General features: G+C 37.6%; 1 protein-coding gene across 11 annotated transcripts in view; it reads left to right on the top strand.

Annotated features, from left to right (window-relative positions):
- Nucleotides 1-18,154, top strand: part of MYT1L (myelin transcription factor 1 like) — a 305,413-nt gene that overhangs the window by 201,330 nt on the left and 85,929 nt on the right. The window lies entirely within an intron of this gene.

Below are 18,154 nucleotides of genomic sequence, written 5' to 3'. Positions count from 1 at the left end.
AGAGTCCATATGCTGATGATAGACATCATAATGCACTGGGGTGAATGAAAGAATCATGCAAAAATTAATGAGCTATCTAAAAAGTATTTTGTTCCCATTTCCAGGGAACACGTTTTTGGTTGGGTAGATTCACCTTTCTAACCAATAAAAATATAAGAAAAGCTTTCAGCACTCCTCAGTTGGATTCCTCTTAGGAACCAGGTATGAAAGTTGTATGACTTTTCTTTCAGCGTTCTGTAAGGTCAGATCTTATAGATCCTAAATCTTATAGAAAGATTTCAGAAGTACTCTTTCCATTTGGGCAAGTTGGTGGCCAGCTGGGTGGCTATAAGCATTTTCTCCGATATCTGAATCTGTAGCATTTCCTCAATTGCTTAAATTTGCCAACAAAATTGGTAGACCATAATTGGCCAATCTGAAAAGTTATATGAGTTTGATGCAGCAGGGAAGCCATTTCCTTTTGCAGGGAATTCTGGAACTCTGCTGTTTCAGAACCTGGAAGAGAAGCTGTGTTAGATCAGGCTGATGTGCAACTGCTATTGCTATCCTGATGGGCAAGCGCAGGATGTCTAGAAGTTTCTTTAAGAGATAATGGTGACTGAGTTTGTTGGTGTTTAGGTTGTTGTGCAACTGCTGCTGTGATTTCAGCTGACATGAAAAACTTTGAATCTACACTATCAAAAATGATGAAAGGGAAAAAAAACCCAAAAACAACTAAGCACAACTCAAGAACTCAAGAAAATTGCTTCTGGCAAGCCAGCAGGCTTGATACTCGGTTTACTTTTACTGTCATAATGGAACACAGTGGTTTACTTACTCCAACACAGTTACGCATGCAGTTAGTGATCCTAATCAATCTATAGAGACTCACAATGCTTTTTGACTGCTTTCATTCCATATATAGTAGGCTGTGGTTAAGAACTGCAAAAATTTTACAGAGGTACTTGTTTAGCGCTCTGCATATTGTATAGAATTAAAACTTACAAAGGTCTTTTTCTTAGGATCCCATACTATTCCAGTAATAATACATATATACACTAAGAAATATATAATGTTCTATGCCAAATGCAATTAAGAAAAAATCCTCGTAAAACAAAAAAAGTAATAATAGAATTTTATAAGGAAATTATTTCATGATCTTTTGAGAATCAACATGCGGTCACTATGCAACAACCCCAGTTAGAGCACAGCTGATTTAAAAGAGTTAATAGCAATTAATGAGGAAGGTAGCATGGAGTTCCTTATGTCTATGCATGCCAAGGAGTGAAGAGTGGTAACAGTTTGTTCCTGGTGAGGCCTAGAAGCTAATCAATAAATCAGATTTTTTTTGTTTGTTTCCTGTTGATTTTGATAGGCAACCTGATGTTCACTTTCTTCCACTCATAACATAAGCAGCTCTGGTGGAATTTGGACTGTTGATTTTCCAGGGAAACAAAATGCAATTAAGGTTAGGGGTCTAAAACTACATGGTCCAAATATGACACTTGCTTTTATCTATTAACAGTATGGGAAAATTAGGTCTGTCAGCTCTGAATTCAGTTGTCTCAGTCACTTGCTGCTCACTACAATGTAGATATTGTAGTAAAGCACCATCCGCCTTTTAAGTCACCTTAGCAGGAAGTCTGAACGTGTCTTAATGTTCCTATCCCCAGAAGCAAAATGCAGAATTATCCACTGGAGACTAGGATGCCTGCCTAGTTCTCACAGAAGTTCCTGTCATGTGTGCTTTAGATTATAACAGTTCAGATAATTTCTGTAAATAACTATAGACTAGGTGGACAAAATGTTAAAAAGTATTGGTGATAGAAGAATTCCATCAGCAAGTATAGGGCTAGAGAGGCAGCACTAAGTGGAAGGGAAGGGGATAGAGGAGGAAGGTAAGGTATTTTACTGTTTCTTAGACCAAATTCAGTTTTCTGATAGAAAAGAGTAAATCCTAAGAAACTCAAGTACCTCACTGGCATCTCATTGCCCATACTTTTTGTTAAAAGAAAGTGAATTTTGGATGGGATTCTCAGAAGATACAGATAATATACAGATAATGTAGGTGTCCCGTTCTTACTGAACATACTTGGACATTCACTGAAACCATCTTGGCCTTTTTGAAAACCACATCTTTCTAGCCTTGTCATTGATAAAATAAAGGGCTTGGAAAATACAGATGTATCCTAAATAAACACTCTTTCACATCTCGAAATACCAATTTAAAATAAAAAGAAAAAAAATCCTGAAGTTTTTAGATGAGTCTCGAATTCTGTGCTCCTATTTCTGTACACAATTAGTTGAACCAAAATTAATACTTAACATTCCCCAGCAACGGCCAGCATATCCTCTTTAAATTTACATTAAATGTACTGGATCTCTTTCAAGAACAGATATCTATCCATATATCTATGAACAGACTTGAGAAACCCTTATGTTCAGTACCACCACTACAGGAAAGATGGATCTTTCCAATTTCCCTTATATCCCAGAAAGAAAGGGGAGATGTGTGAACTGTGTTATGATAAACTAACTTCTAAACTGCAATACAAATGGGAAGGAGTAGGAGAAAAGGTTTCTTTGGAGTGCCCCTTCTCTGTGATAGCAACTTCCAAGAATCTTTGCATTGAAATCTAAAGGTTGCATTTGGTCTGCCAGGCAAGAAGTACTTTCTTCTGAGAAGAGCTCACTTCATGTAATTGGGTCCCAAAGACTTTCACAAAGCTTTTCTGTTATAGACAGAAATTTCTGTTGGAGTAGCTCCCAGAACAGATGTTCAAAGGCACCATTTAGCCCATATCATATGATCACATTCAAGATGGTTTGTACTCCAGGTATTTCATAATCTGCCAGGGGCAGGGGGAGTCTGGCTTATTCTAGACCTAAGGAAATTTAATACATCAATCAAATCAACTTAACAGATGATGCTACAGAAACTATTGCAGTTTCCCAAGAGGTGAATTACTAGGATGTATAAATCTTTTAGACACTCCCTCTCATTTTTTATTAAACTGAAGGTAGCTGGCATGCACAATATACCAGTATATGGTACTGCACCTAATTTTTCAGGTGGAATATACAGCAAAAGTAGCGGTAAAAGATAGACAGAAATGTATATTCAAAGGAGACATAATACAGTTTTTAAAAATAAATAACAGCTAACAGATGGACATAGAGATAGATTATCTACCTGTTTTCACATTTCTTTGAATTGTAGTATTGTTTTTAAAAATCTGGTAATATGTTTGGGGTTTTTTTTTTTCTGTCACTTCCATGAGCTCGACAGACACATAGGCCCTTATAATATGAAATCCACATATCATCAGCTCTATTAAGATTGTTAGTGCTTCCACTATCTTCCTGATCCCTTCATCAGATTGATTCTGAAGCACTTATGTCCTCTAAGCGGGAGGAGATGTAAACACCAACCTAAAGATGAAGGAACCACATGTACTGAGGAAACTCTGGTGGCACCCAGCTTTCCAGCTGTGCTGGCCACTGAAGATGCTTTACATCTTGGTAAAATAAAGACAAACATATCTGTATTAGCAAGATTGCCTGTCTAGTCTGCTGACCACTAATCATAATCATTTGTTTGAACTGTTATCAGGAAAATTGGTCATCTATTTGGTGAACACAGTAGCCATTCAGTATTAATCAGGGCAGAGAGCTAGTCTCACACGTACCTCTCAGGCAAAACACCTAGCAGGAGAAAATTGTAGTTTTAAGAGGCCAGAAAGCATAGTTTCACTGCTTAGGACAATGTACATGGAAAGAAATATATTTTCCAGGTCCAAAGAAGACTAAATAAATACTTGAATGTTTCACAAGGTGAAGCAGATCTTAACCCTTTTCTAATAAACCTTATTGCTCGTTGTTGCATCTCCTTCATAAAAGAAGACCCCCCCTGCTTAGGATATCTCACCTATATAACAATACGAAGAACAGAAAAGAGAAAACCCCACACCCTAGAGTTGCAGCTGGAAGACATTTATCCTGGCCATTGTGTTGGTTTCCTCTGGATAAGAAGTTAAAGTTGCCTTTCCTGTCTAGTTGTAACTAGTGAGCTAGAGTGCTCAAGCCTAGTTGGGTCAAACCACAGCATGGGAACTTCTATTGATACCTTTTTTCTGCATTGAAGATGCAAGCATGGATTACAACATGTTCTGCTGTTTAGCTGGTTATATTTCATGTAGAGACATTCAGACTATAATTTTATCTGAAAATTTTTGTTGGAAATAATGCAATGAAAAGATTTGGAGCAGGTAGTTCAGAGGTGGAAACCTCAAGGTTGTGGAGTAGGGTGGGCAAACAGCTAGCCAGTAAATATCCTCTGGATACCTCTAGTTCTTGTGGAAAAAGTTCAGATCTATTTATTGCAGCTGTTACCTGTTTGTGGTTGGTTGGTTGGTGGATTGTTTAAACATGACAGTGGTGTTAGTTTAGTAAACTTCCGCTTGCTGCTGTGTTCCGTGCTCCAAGGTGTTTACTGTTTGCTGCTCATAGACAGTGTAATTTGTTAAAAGCATTATTTAAACATTATTTTTTAATTATCTGAAGTGAGATTGGGCCTGATACTGAGCTTGTTTACATCAGGACAAATCAAGAATAACTTTATGTCATTGGAGTTACATTTACATGAGATGGTGTTGCATATGTCATACCTAACTTTTCCTCCCCTTGAAGAACTGTTTTAAGACTTCCTTCTACATGAATGTTCAACTCAGAAGCTCAGTAAACTTACCAGGCTGTGTCTAGAAACTTAACGCGTTTAATCTTTAAGCAGTTAGTAGCTCTCTTCATTTTAACGTCCATGTTTAAATTTAGGAATGTACATAAGTATCCTTCTGATGTAGAGGCTTGCAAATGTAGCTCCTGTTATAAAAGACATTACATGATAATGTGAAATATCTGATTGTTCAAGAGCAAATGATTCAATTATAACTTTATGCAGTGTACAGAAATGACTCACCTTTGATGAAACAGATTATAGATCTCTGCCATACACAACTTTTGTTGACGTAAGCAGAAATTCTAAGGAGGACATTGGGTTGCTTAAAGGAGTTCAGGGTCTGAACTAAAGGCCTTAGTAAAAGCATCACAGAACACATTCAACACCACATCTGCTTTTAATGCTGCTTCATTCTGAATCTAGTTTACATGGCATGGGGTTGCTTGCTTGTATTTTTAATTCACTAACACTTTCCTTCAGTGTTAGCTGAACATGAGCTGTTGGGCCCATTGTAATGTCAAATTGTTTCAGGGCTTATGTGTGACCAAACCTTTCTCTGCCCTTGCCGCAACAGGAGGTCTGGGAAGGAGCCATATCTCTTAGCAGTGCTGCTTTGGATTCTCGCAAATTGCAGTCCTCAAGAAGAGGCTGTGTAGAGGTTGCCTTTTCTGTATTTTCTATTGCATCCTTCCGTCTGAAGATAAATGCTGAGTGGATCCTTGATTTTGCCTCTTTCATTTGTTGTCTGGCAAGATCATATAGTAAAATTAATTCCTTCTGGTATAAAACGGATTGGAGAAGAGATTCAGAGCACAAGTGCTGTAGCCTTAGAACTGTATCCTTATTCTCAGTCAGACTGTAAACCGTTTTTTAGCAATGATCTCCTGGTTTTGGCACAACTGTGCCAAGAAGCTGGTTGCTTATGTGTTATAGTGCTTTAAAAAAAACAGTAGTGAAGTCAATTATACAGCAACTCTTTGCATCCATGTTTGCAAACATAACGACCTGATGTTGTTGTAGAAAGTCTCATATCTGGGATATGGTGCTTTTGGAAACATATTCGCAGGTTGTACAAAACCAGACTCTTCATGTTCTTTCTTTGAATTCCTTTGCTTTTCACAGTGCTACTTCAAAGATTGCATTGTCCATGCTGTACTGCAGCTTACACAGTGACCACAGACTCTGTACGAATCCTTCTTGACACTACAGATGTAACAATTCTTAAAAATAAGTTTTGCTTAGTCAGTGTTAGAGGTTCTTATTTTTCCTCTTGTTTAGAGTGCAGCTCTAAGGACAAATTTTGATCACCCTATTCATTCACATTTCCCACCAGGCTTACAGTATTTGGCCTAAAAGAATGAACACAAATAGCAGCTTTTCACCCTGAAAAGCAAAGAACCTTATTTGGTAGCTCTAGGGGTTAATTTTCTACCATTACAGTTCCTCCAGGAGATAATACAATGAAATAAAATTCCAGACTGGATTGATCATTTCTTCTGATCCTTATCTGTTCTCATGAATCAGATTTGCAGTCCTGCCCAATGCCTCGTCACAGAAATTTAGTTTAACTGGAATATATAAACAACATTCTTTTGAAACAAAAGCATTGATTTATAATGAACATATATATGTAATCCTGAATACTTTTTATTATGGAAGCATTTCTTCCTCATTTTACATGTCTCAGAACAATTCAGTTTTGTTCTTTTGTGACCTGTATCACATATGACGTAGCCCTCTTATACCATAAGGGATACTTTCCCTTCTGTGAATTAATATATTTTACAGATATTTTTTGAGAGCAGACTGTGGGAGCTACAATTAGCGAGCTGGACAGCAAGGAAAGCCAAGTCATTTAGCAGAAGACAAAGAAGACTAATGCTATGAAAGAAACCACCTAAAGGAGTTTGGTAAAGGATGTTAAATAGTAATTAGGAAAGGCCACTGATGTGGTTACAGACTCAAGCTGATTTTGGTCACTGTTGTTGAAATGCTCAGAATTATTTGGCACAGGAAGGCTTCATGCAGAAAGTACTGAAAATAGTCAGTCACTAACATTAAACATGTCAAGTATTCATAGCACCACACTTGTTTTTTTACATGTGGGTGTGGTTTTTTTCCAAGGAATCCATGGCAGTTACATGCTCTGTGCAGTAAATATTACTGTTTTAGCAAAAATTTGCAGTGGCTCTTTAAAAGAAAGTTGTGCCAGTTAACAGGATTGACAGCTGAAGACTTAACGGGGGTTTATTAGGTGAACTCCTTAATCTGATAGTTCTGTCATCCCAAATGTTTAATTTTGCCGGCTATGCAATTGATAGCAGAGTAAGTAATAGTATTGCTGTGATGCTAAAGGAACACCACAGAAGAGCTGAATTTACAATTACAAAAACAAAGCAAGCAAGCATTGTCTTCCTTGTATTCTGTACTGGAGTACTGATGGTAACCAGGGAAAGGTCTGTGCAGCATGAATACTTCCAGTCACCTAACACAGGAGTGTTTGCAAAGCTGACCAGGTGCGTGTCAGGCTAGGGTTATGTCTTTACATTTTCCAAAGCATATTGTGGTGAGATTCCTTATGTGTCATATACACTTTTAAGGCATGCTATGCAACTACTTTTCTTCTGGTTTGTGTTGTATCAAATCTATTGTTTCACCAGCTGCCTCAACTTATCATAGAATTTCTATTTAAACAAGATGCATCTGCTAAACAGTTTCTCAGACACTCTTTAAAGCACTGGACTGAGGTTTTTACAGAAGTTTTTTTATCATCTACAATAATTAAAATTGTCATTCAACTTTCAAGGCTTGCATCCAATATAACATTAAATTATTTTTGTATTTCTATTGCAATATGTTGAAAAAAACTTTTCCCTTAGATCATTAAGCACAAAATATATTTTTAAAAGTTACAGTGGAAATACAGAATGACAGATTATTATTACCAGACTGTTAGGAATAAGGCTGGAGATGGATTTATAAAAAGTATACTAACTTTTATATTGGAGTTTATCTAATAAGAGCAGTGTGTTGATGTCCTCTGAAAATACAGCCAGAAAGGGCAACTTTTAAGTGAATAGAAACTGGAATCCTTTCTTGGGAGCTGAGGATCCTCCTGCATTTGGTGTAGTGAGTTAAATGTTTCAAAATGGAATGAATTGGAAATTCTGCCCATAGCTGTAACTTGGGTATCTGAGTTGAGATGTGATGCAGGACTTCAATGCCACCTTTCCTTCTTTCCCAATGCAGAAAGTTAGAGGCTGGACTGGAGCCTCCTTTGCATAAGCAGTGCTCTTATGCATTCTGCTGAAGCTCTATCACACCCCAGAAAAAAAATAATCAAGAACTGCAGTAGACCAAAGGTGGTCATTCTTCTGGGAAAGCAGGACATGCTGGGTTCCTGTCTTTGCTCCAAGGGCACTATAACCATCTTAAGAATTGACTGCTTAATACTAGGTTACAAAATCAGTCCTGACAGCAGGTATCAGACACGACACTTCTCTCTTTTTAGGCAAATGCTCTTGCATAAGATGTACAACAAAGACAGTATATTTTTGTATGATGCAAATAGCATTAAAAAAAGCATGTCTTACACTACCCTTGTGTTTTCTGCTTCCTGCTGGAGCTTGCATCCAGTCTAGCCTTTATTGTGGTGACTAGCAGACCTTTTTGGGAAATGTGGTATTGAATCCACTCAAACTGGGAGAGCTTTTGCTCTTAGTCTTCCAATTCTTTAGCAAGCGACCTGCTAAACAATGTATTTTACCTGGGAGATGGGCAAGAGGGGGTGAGCAGGGGAAATGAAGAGAAAGCAGGCAGTTCTTCCCTTGGTTACAAATCAAAGCAAGGCAGTCAAAGAAACATTTTACGGGAAGCCTTTGTCTTTCAGGTGTGCAGGAAAGCATACCTATGGGGTTGGGTCTGTCTGGGAATTTATGTGTGAAAACACCTGATGTCTAGAATCTTTCAAGGTTCAAATGGCAGATAGGTGGAGAGCTTCTTAAATCTGAAGCTGTTGTGGTACACATCCCAGCTTTAAACCACAGAAAAGCATAGGTGTAGTTGTATCACCAAAGAAAACAGAAATATGACTATTCCTTTCTATACAACATGCCACCCGGGAAGTCCAATGATGTTGAAATTGCTGCTGCTATTCATAAGATCTTTTTTAAGTGATTCACATTGAAATGTTCATTAAAGATGAGTTTAAGAACAAATTTGATTCAACAGTTTGAGGGTCTTCTGACACAGAAATGGAAACAATAAGTTCCAAGTGTAAAAGGGAGTACAAAACTTTTTTTGGGAAAAAAAAAGAATGCAGAAAGGCATAAATTACTGGGAGGTCAGCATGGGAGTACTGCAGAGAGCAAGTGAAATATGCTTTTAGGATTTTTTCTGGACAGCAGGAAATGACAAAGACATGAAAGCTGCAGTCTAGAATCTGCATTATGCACAATCTTTAAAATAACAATAAAAAGATTGTAAGAAAGAAAGGTAATTTTACAGTATAGCTGATCAGGGTCGAGGCTAGACAAAATATCTACACCCACAGGCAGTGCAGCACAGTACAGTTCTTTTCTGTTGTTATATTTTCCTTTCCCTAATATGTGAGCATTTTCCTGCAGTTCATGATGTGATGTAACTTACTGTGTCTTTATACCATACTGATGGAATTTTGTATCATTGCCGTTAGTAGAATCAGAACTAGACAGATGTAGAGCACTTCTGCAAACCCAGCCAGTAAGTGTAGACTCTCTGAGACTTTTCATAATATGGAAAACCAGGATTATTAGATTTGACCGGATCTGTGGAGAAGATACAAACAGCAGTGCGCCAAAATTACTATTTAGAAATGTATAACTAAAAGTAATAGCAATGTATTCATGAAAGAAAAAAATAACTGTCTTTTGGCAAATGTGTTTTGCTTGAAATCCACAAATTGCACATCACTGAGAAGGTAGGCAGTGTAAAAGTAATGTACACAGTTTATCTGACTTTTAGGAATCGATCTGATGCAGATCCATATAATAAATTAATTCTGAAAAATTATCAAACATAATACAGCACCAGATACAAAGGAATAGTGGGGAAAAATTAATGTTTGATAGGTCAATTCCACTGGCTTTTAAGTAGCTCAGATACTTCAGTGTGCAGAAATTTATGTTAATGAGAATAAAGCCCCAAAATAGTCATACATAGTGCAATTGAAAGTGAACAATATGTTAGGGTGATTCATGTAATGAATACTTGAAGAAAAAAAAACCAAAAAACAAACAAACCAAAAATTTAGGCAAAAGTAGAGTTTTCAACTTTTTCTCATATACATTACTTTCACCAGTGAACTCCAGAAGAACAAATTCTGAGCTGCAGCATCCTGAGACCGGACTCAGACTCAGGTTTTAGTATTGTCCAGTATAGGATTGTTTCTATGTGTGTGTGAGTGCGTATATATTTTGGAAAGCTGATTACTTTGGTGATTTGTTTGAGTGATCCACTTTGTTGGTTTTGTGAGACTATTTGGAGTAAGAGTTTCAGCAGAGAAGTCGTGCGCTGAGACTGCCGCTTTAGTCAATTTAGGCACTGTGAGGCTGCCTACAAAGCCATTGCAAGCATAGCTGGCAGGTTTGTCTTTAGTTGGAAAATATATAGAAATACATATAAATGTGTACGTTGTTACATTTGTCCAGCAGAAGTTTTCCTTTTATGAGGTACAAGCTTTAGTCATCAGGACAGATAGCCCAGTGCAGATCTGAACAGCAGTGGGAAATCCCTCACAGAAAGGAGGAGCTGATGATTTCTGAAATGGTGGCACTGCCCGTTCCTTAGGTGGACAGGCAGTTGGAACAGCCTAACTGGAAATACCTTTGCAGCTGCTGTAGTGACAAAAAGGTGATTTTGATCTGTCACCATTGCGTACATTTCCTGCATTTGACAGGTCGCTGTACTCTAACATCCTTCTTAGACATTTCCAATTGCATAGGACATCTGTACATGTAACATAGATGGCAAAACCCCAGAGGATAATAAAAAATCTTTGTAGCTAGCTAAGACTTAGCCGCACCTTTGAGTCACCATTTTCTGTTTCTTCGAGGTCCACTGTTTATGTGTTGTTGACTGACTGGAGTAGCATGGTTAAAAGAATATGTTCCTATTTGCCTTACTCGTTCCTTCTGAAGCTATGATTAACAGCGTGCGTTCCATTGATCCCAGCTTACAGACTCCTCTCCTGCCTTGTTTTGTGTCTCTTCTGGTGTTCTGTCCCTAATTAGTTTATACTAGAATGGCTATAACCAAAGAGGCAAAGCACCCTTTGTATTCACTTTCTCCTTATTCTATGGATTATTACTCAGCCTTCCCTGTCACAAAAATACGGGGAGTGAGGGAAATGTAGATAAAGAAGCTGGATGAGAGGATAAGGAAAAAAGGAACAGATCCCCAACAAAAAGCTTTATATTTCAGATGAAGTCTGGCACTCATGCACATAGAAGTCTTTGTCCTTCCAGATCCCTTGGCACTGAACTCATTGAGGGGATAGAAAGAGGGACAGGAAGAAGAAATTTCAACAATACTATATTTAGCAGTTCTGTCATCCTCTAGCACATTAGTGATGTGTGCCTCTGTCCCCTCTGCTGGTCAGGTCAGATTATTATCAAAGCACAAACAGGCTTTCTTTGATAATCAAACACAACTAAAAATAGGTAATTAAACTTATAATGGAGATCAAACGCATCCAGTAAGGCGTAACTCTCTCCATGTAACTCATGCAGCCACAAGAATCTATCCCATCGAAAGCATCCATACTATCCTATCCACACCACCTTTCCCTATATAACTTTGTTTCTGTCCACAACCTAAAGGTAGCTCCTTCATTCCTTCCTCCCTGCAATTCCTACTGTGTTGTACTAAAGCTATTGTTCAAGTTCAGCAAGGAGCCATTTTTGAGTAGAAAGAACGTTTTGAGTAAAAGCAATTGGGATAGGATCCATCCCATCAATTTAATTAATAACCGAACAAGAGGAATAATCACTTTCAGGGAATAATTCAGCCAATCTACTTCAGATACCTAGTTTAGGATGAAATAAATCACATCCCAGGATGCGTGCATTTGTCCGTTGCTTATAAATGAAGTCTGGATGTGTGGTTCATATGGAGACATTCTCAATATGGCTATCTGCATTGAGTCAGAGATTTGAACTGAAACAAAACCAGTGAAAAGAGATTATGTATCCCTATAGTAACAGTTTGCAACCTGTCTTTCTCAGAGATTTGTATGTGAGAAAGAAAATGTTAGTTTATGAACTGAAAATGTGTTCTTCAGGCTGCATCCTTTGTAAAGTGATGATCATGGAGAGGGGTATAGGTAGGGGTCACTGTCTCCTAAGCAGCCTTTGGAGTAGCCCCATGAGAAGCTCCATATCAAGAGCTGTCTGAGTGGGTGTTCTCCCATCAGTGCAGCTGGTCCTCTGCTCCCCTGCTGTCTCCCTGCTGTATCTTGGTATCTGGAGAATAGCTTTGGCTTCCTCATTGCCTGCTGCCCTGCTGAGCTGTGGAAACCTGAAAGAAAGAAACTGCCGTACTCCACTTAATCGTTATAAGGCTATGAGACAGAATATCTCCCCTCCCTCATACAGACTTCCTAGGGTGAAAAAGTAGGATGAAATTAATACCAGTCATCAGCTAAAGCCACCTCATCATCTGTCCAGACAGAAGTCAGGTTAAAACAGTTAAGGGCTGCCTGAACTTGATTCTCAAAGAAGCATGGACCAGATGGGAATGACTGGCTAAATTGTACTGCCCTTGCAAACCCAGCATATCCGCTTCTGATCACATATATTCCCAGCGAGTTTCTTCTCAAGCCTAAACATATGCCTTCGTACCAAATATTGCAGATACCTCAAACCAAACAAGCAGGTTTCATACTAGGCAGGGACCTTATGTACTTACAGGGATGCCTGTAGGTAACCAAAAAGTATTTTCAGCTCTGTGGTGGAAAAAATAAATAAATCCTTAGCATATTTATTGCCTTTTGACTTTTTGGAAATCATGTTTGGCTGTAAGAATGAAAAGACTGTAGTTTGCAACCAGAAGGCTGTGGGAATTTATTATTCCCCTTTATTCAGCACGTACACTATTGTATGTGGAGCACTAGCTCTGGTTTTGGGCTAATCAGTACAAGAAAACCTTGAAATACTGGAGACCAGTAATGAACAACAGAGATGGTTAAAGAGCTGGAGCATGTGATGTAGAAGGAGAGACTAAAAAAAATGTTTGTTCACTCGAGGAAGAGGAGGCTAAGGGGAGATCTTATGCTGTTTTCAGCTACTTACATGGAGGGCAGAGAGAAAGTGGAGGTGTGCAGTCACAGAATAAGAGGCAACAGACACAAGTTATAACAAAATTAATTCAATTTACAAGTAAGGGAGGAATTTTTCACCATGAGGGTGGCCTAACACTGAAATAGATTTCCCAGAGGTGCTGTGCTGTCTCCATCCTGGAGGTTGTTCAAAATTGGACTGACAGGACAAGGGGCCTGAGGATCTGCTCTAAGCTGGCCCTTTTTTTGAGCAAGGGTTGGACCAGATAGTCTCCAGAGATCACTTCCAGCATCAACTACTCCATGATTCTGTGGCATCAGTCCAATGTAGATGGTGTGTGAGATGCTCTAAAATCAAAGAAAGGCAAGCAGCATCTTCCAGTGAAAAAACAAAATCTTAAACGGAGCATATCAACTCATTTCAGAACCTAGATAATTTTTGTTGCAGTATGTCACTTAAAACAAAATTACCACAGTCATGATCTTGCCTGTGGAGCTGTCGGATATCTTCAGATCCTTTTCTAAAACTGTACTGATACAGGTATCTCATAGGGACTTAGAGTGGCAAAACATAGAATCATAGAATGGATTAGGTTGGAAAAGACCTTTGAGATCATCAAGTTCAATCATTGACTTAGCACTGCAAAGTCCATCACTAAACCATGTCCCTAAGTGCCACATCTACACATCTTCTAAATACCTGGATGAGTAACAAATGACTGCATTTTAAAAAACATGTTGCATCCCCGTTCACCTGGATTATCTGATGCTCTCTGTCTTTATCTAAACTCCTGCCTGATTCTATGATATTAATAAAAATAACCTAAGTAAGAACCTCTGTATTCTACCAATAGCTTCTGTGAATATTTGTAATTAGAATGTTATTCATGCAGGTCTGACATAGGCAGAGGCATAATAACAGGTCATAAGGATGGCATAAGCAAAGGAAACCCAGTATTTCAGGGCATTGATTATGTACAAACACCTGTGCATTTAGATGAGAATATACTGTTTTGTACAGAAAATTAAATCTTCAAAAATGCTTCTATGCCAAAATAATTTGCTTCTATTTAAAATGTATCTCAATAGCAAAAAGAAGAAAAAGCAAGGAATTCTTTGAATTCTTTTATATGTCAGCAATCACTCCACAACAGGAAAGAAAATCAGACCTGTGAGGATCCCTTTTGGTACTTAAATTAAAAAAAAAAAAAAAAAAAAAAAAGGAAAGAAAAAGGAGTACTTAATTTTGTAGTGAGTAAAACCAGATAAAAAGTGGACTTTACAGAAAAGGAAAAGATCAAAATGTAACAGGGGAAAAAAGACCACAAACGGAAGACTCAGTAAGCCAGCAAATTATGTACAATATTTAAAAGTCTATATGGGCTTGCTCTGTGATCCTCACTCGTCCTTTATAATACTGAATCCTACTGCGGCGTGATGTGTTCTTTAACTCAGGCCTTCTTTGGCATGCTTAATGACTTCTACTCTTCATTTATTTTACTTTGAGCGTTGGTTTTTAGATGAATGCAATAATTATTGTAGGAGACTCTAAACAATAAATCCTAGTATTATAAGCAGGTGTAACAAGCTGAGAGGGAGGAGTGGAAAAAAATAGATATAATGGTATAATTAGAGCGCATCAAGTAAGTAAGTGAATAGTTATCTTTTTCTTTTGACTTTCATTAGGTAATATAAGGTCCATAAAGGAATCAGTTATTGTAAAATAAATTGCTTAAGTCTTTATCTAAAGTACTTACTGTAAAAACTTCAGCGACTTGCAGAGATGAAGAAAAAATTTCACATGGTCAGCTTCAGTATTCAGTGCGTCCCTCAAATAGGCATATTCAAAGGCTTGGACTCTGATCCAAATCCCAAGTCAACAGTAGTGTTCAGACTTTTAGAGACCTTGCTTAGGCCCTCGGAGAGTTATATGTGTACTCTATTTCTTCAGTGTGCAGTGGACAAGTTGTTGAGAGCTCGCTAAGTTTTCTACCTCTTCAGTGTCCTTACGCGTAAGATTTTCGCAGAGGAGAAGGCAATGTACAAAACAACCCCCTGCCCCATGTGATGCTGTAACTTTCTAAGATTTGGGATTTATTTGTGCCAACATTGTCTTGCTAAATATTTCCCATAGGCCAGATATCATAGATTGTAATGTGGATATGTATGCATGCACCTAATCTAACAGCTTAGAGGGAGAAAAATGGTGATGCAGTAGCATCACATGCTGAGCACTTAGGAATTGGCAAGTGGCAGTAACCAGAGCAGTGAAGTCTTTTAAAACGGGCAGTGCTGCCTGGATAATGAAACCATCCATCAGGGCAAGAAGCCTGTATGACCATATAGAGGTTCAGCTTGTTAGCCATCATGTTTTCCCGTGCTTGGGAGAAAGTGAGTAATTTGATACACAGACCACAGATTTGGAAAGTCTCGTTTCTGAAGTCTTTGGCAGGAATGTAGCTGCTATTACTGAAGTATCATTGCCTCTCTCTGCAGAATCTCTCAAACTAAATGCTGTATATTTTCCTTTTCAAAAAGGTGCTGTTTTGCATGACTCCCTACACTAAAAACAGCAAGCCGTTTCTTCTGCCAAAAAATTGTTTAAATATGGATGTGATAGGAACAAAGGGAGGAAGCAATCAAGGATGTAGAGGCTGTAGTCCTTATTCTCCAGTGACTCCTGGTATGACATGGAAAGAGTCACTCAACTTTGTGTCTCAATTTCCCATCTGTACAATGGGGTTAAAATACCTACCTCACAGGGGTGTTGTGAGGCTTTTTAAAATAATGTTTGTAAAGTGCTTTGAGATCCTTGGATGAAAGGTGCAATAAGAAATCAAATTATTCACTTTTTTTAGTGCAATACAAGAGTGCACTTCTGTTGAGATGGCTAAAGGCTTTCAGCTCTTTATAGCTATTCCACATACTCTTCATTATAATTTCCCTCCTGTCATTTGTTATATCTGCTGAGAGTTAAAAAAGATCATTTTTTTTCCTTCAAGAATACCAAAATTGTCACAGTATTGTGCAGATGAGTGCTAAAATAATCTGATATTCTTTTTAAACTGTGTTGCGTGTTCCTTATCTGTGCAACTCTAAAACTAACAGAAAAAGGATATATGATAACTTTGCTCAGTCTTCACCTAAACTGGCTAACTTGTGTCTTTTTGAGAGAAACGCAGCCTCTTCACCAAATAAAAACTGCCATTTTGGTTAATGGTTACAAAATTTATGTAAGTGGTAGGGTAGGTATTTCAGTCCTATATGTTTTGCAGTCATTTAACAAACAGCCATTAAACATCACAGTATAAAGGTAGTTACCGAATTAAAGGTTAAATTAGGAACTGTAGAAATGTGAAATGAAAGCAAGTTTAGATTTTACAGAGCTGAATCAAAGAGAAGGCACATAGATTCATGTAGAGCTGCTAGGCTAACACACTTTCCAGAAGACCCTTAACTAATATACAAACTAATTCAGTAATTAAAATTTCAGTTTAATAAACAGGTGACACAGGTGCTTCCTAGAGCAGGCTCAGCATCCAACAGTTGCTGTTGTCCAAATGTTTTTGAGGAGACGACATAGTATACATAAATAGCCTTTTCATTAAAATTAACTAGCATCATGGAGGAGAGAAACGTGAGTAAAATAGTTGTTAAATAAAGTAGATGCAAGAAAAGGCCAAAAATTAAAAGAGGAGGAATGAAACTTAGTTAAAATATTTTTTTGTGTTCCTGCCTCTTTCATCCGTGATTCATGCTTTACACTTTCTTCTCCTCCACCACCTTTTTTTCTTCTTCTTTTTAGGACTGAATGGACAGAAGAACTGAAAAGCTTATTACCAAACAAACAGAATAAAAAATATTATAGTTACAGCTTTCACTCAACTTCACCTACTCAAAGGGAATTTACATGTCTTCACTCATACAGTATATGATTCATATTTTCACTGTTGTGGAGGCAAAGTGTAACATAATCCTCCCATTGGTGATCATTTACATGACTCTTATTCATGTAAAAAGAAACACAAACCCTATTTTTTTAAAAATCAAACCCTGAAACTTTTCACATTTCAGAAGTTGGACTAGAATAGTCACTGTGTACCTGGGCAGATCGCTGGATGGCTTGAGAAAATATGTTTTTTCCTACTCTTTATCTCAGTATCCTGTTATAGAGCTAGATCTGGACTGATTTCACCAGTGTTTGTAGATACCTCATGCTAAATTTGAAGGCACTGGCAATTTTGGAGCTACAGCTCACTGCTTCTTTAATTACTTTGGTGTTCCTTCTGCTACATCTGACTGCCCATCAAACAAGTTACAAGAAGCACCCCAAAAAAGCATCAGTTTCTGCTGAATCTTCTTGGCATCAGGTTTTATCCTTGATATTTAAATTAATGTGGGATTGTTTGTACATTTAACTTTAGAAAATTATTATTAGTGTGTTAAAACATTTGCTTTTCAAATAGCACAAGCTAATTATCCAATAATCCTTAACTATCTACTTCTATGCTGTCATTCAAGATGGAAATATTTCAAATAGGAAGTCTAAGTGGCATCCCTTACTTTTACCCTGAAAAATCTGATACTCTGATGTACTTAATTTTTGATGGACTGAAGGGTAAATGTGATTATGATTATCTTGAGAACAACAACAACTAAAATAAAGCCACCTTTGATGATAAATAGGTAACCCACTACTGACATGGAAAATCTTGTCATGTAAAAATACTGTAAAGCCTTCCCTATCATTTATCTTCCATCTGTAGTTAAGTAGATAATGTATATCATATAATATTTTACCTTGAGAGCATTTTTTTCCATAGACGTAGCCTGGTCATCTACCAGTTATGGTGCTTAACTACAGCCTACTATCATCCCAGGATCCCTAACCACTGTGTAGAAGGAATGCTATCTTGTGGCTGAAATATTAATTATTGTGCTGTTGAGCTTTGTATTTAAATCTCTGATTTATTATCTTGTCCACTGACATAAAAATTACTTTTATAAAAAATTATTTCCTATCATCGAAATGTTAGTATACAAGCCACCTACTACCTGAAATTTCCCACTTTGTTTGTTTAACCCAAAACATGAAAGTCACACTTTAAAAAATGCTACGTGTTTAG

This window comes from Falco naumanni, chromosome 6 (genome assembly GCF_017639655.2).
Source record: "Falco naumanni isolate bFalNau1 chromosome 6, bFalNau1.pat, whole genome shotgun sequence".
Taxonomy (NCBI): Eukaryota; Metazoa; Chordata; class Aves; order Falconiformes; family Falconidae; genus Falco; species Falco naumanni.
This window is presented reverse-complemented; position numbering and strand designations above follow the sequence as displayed.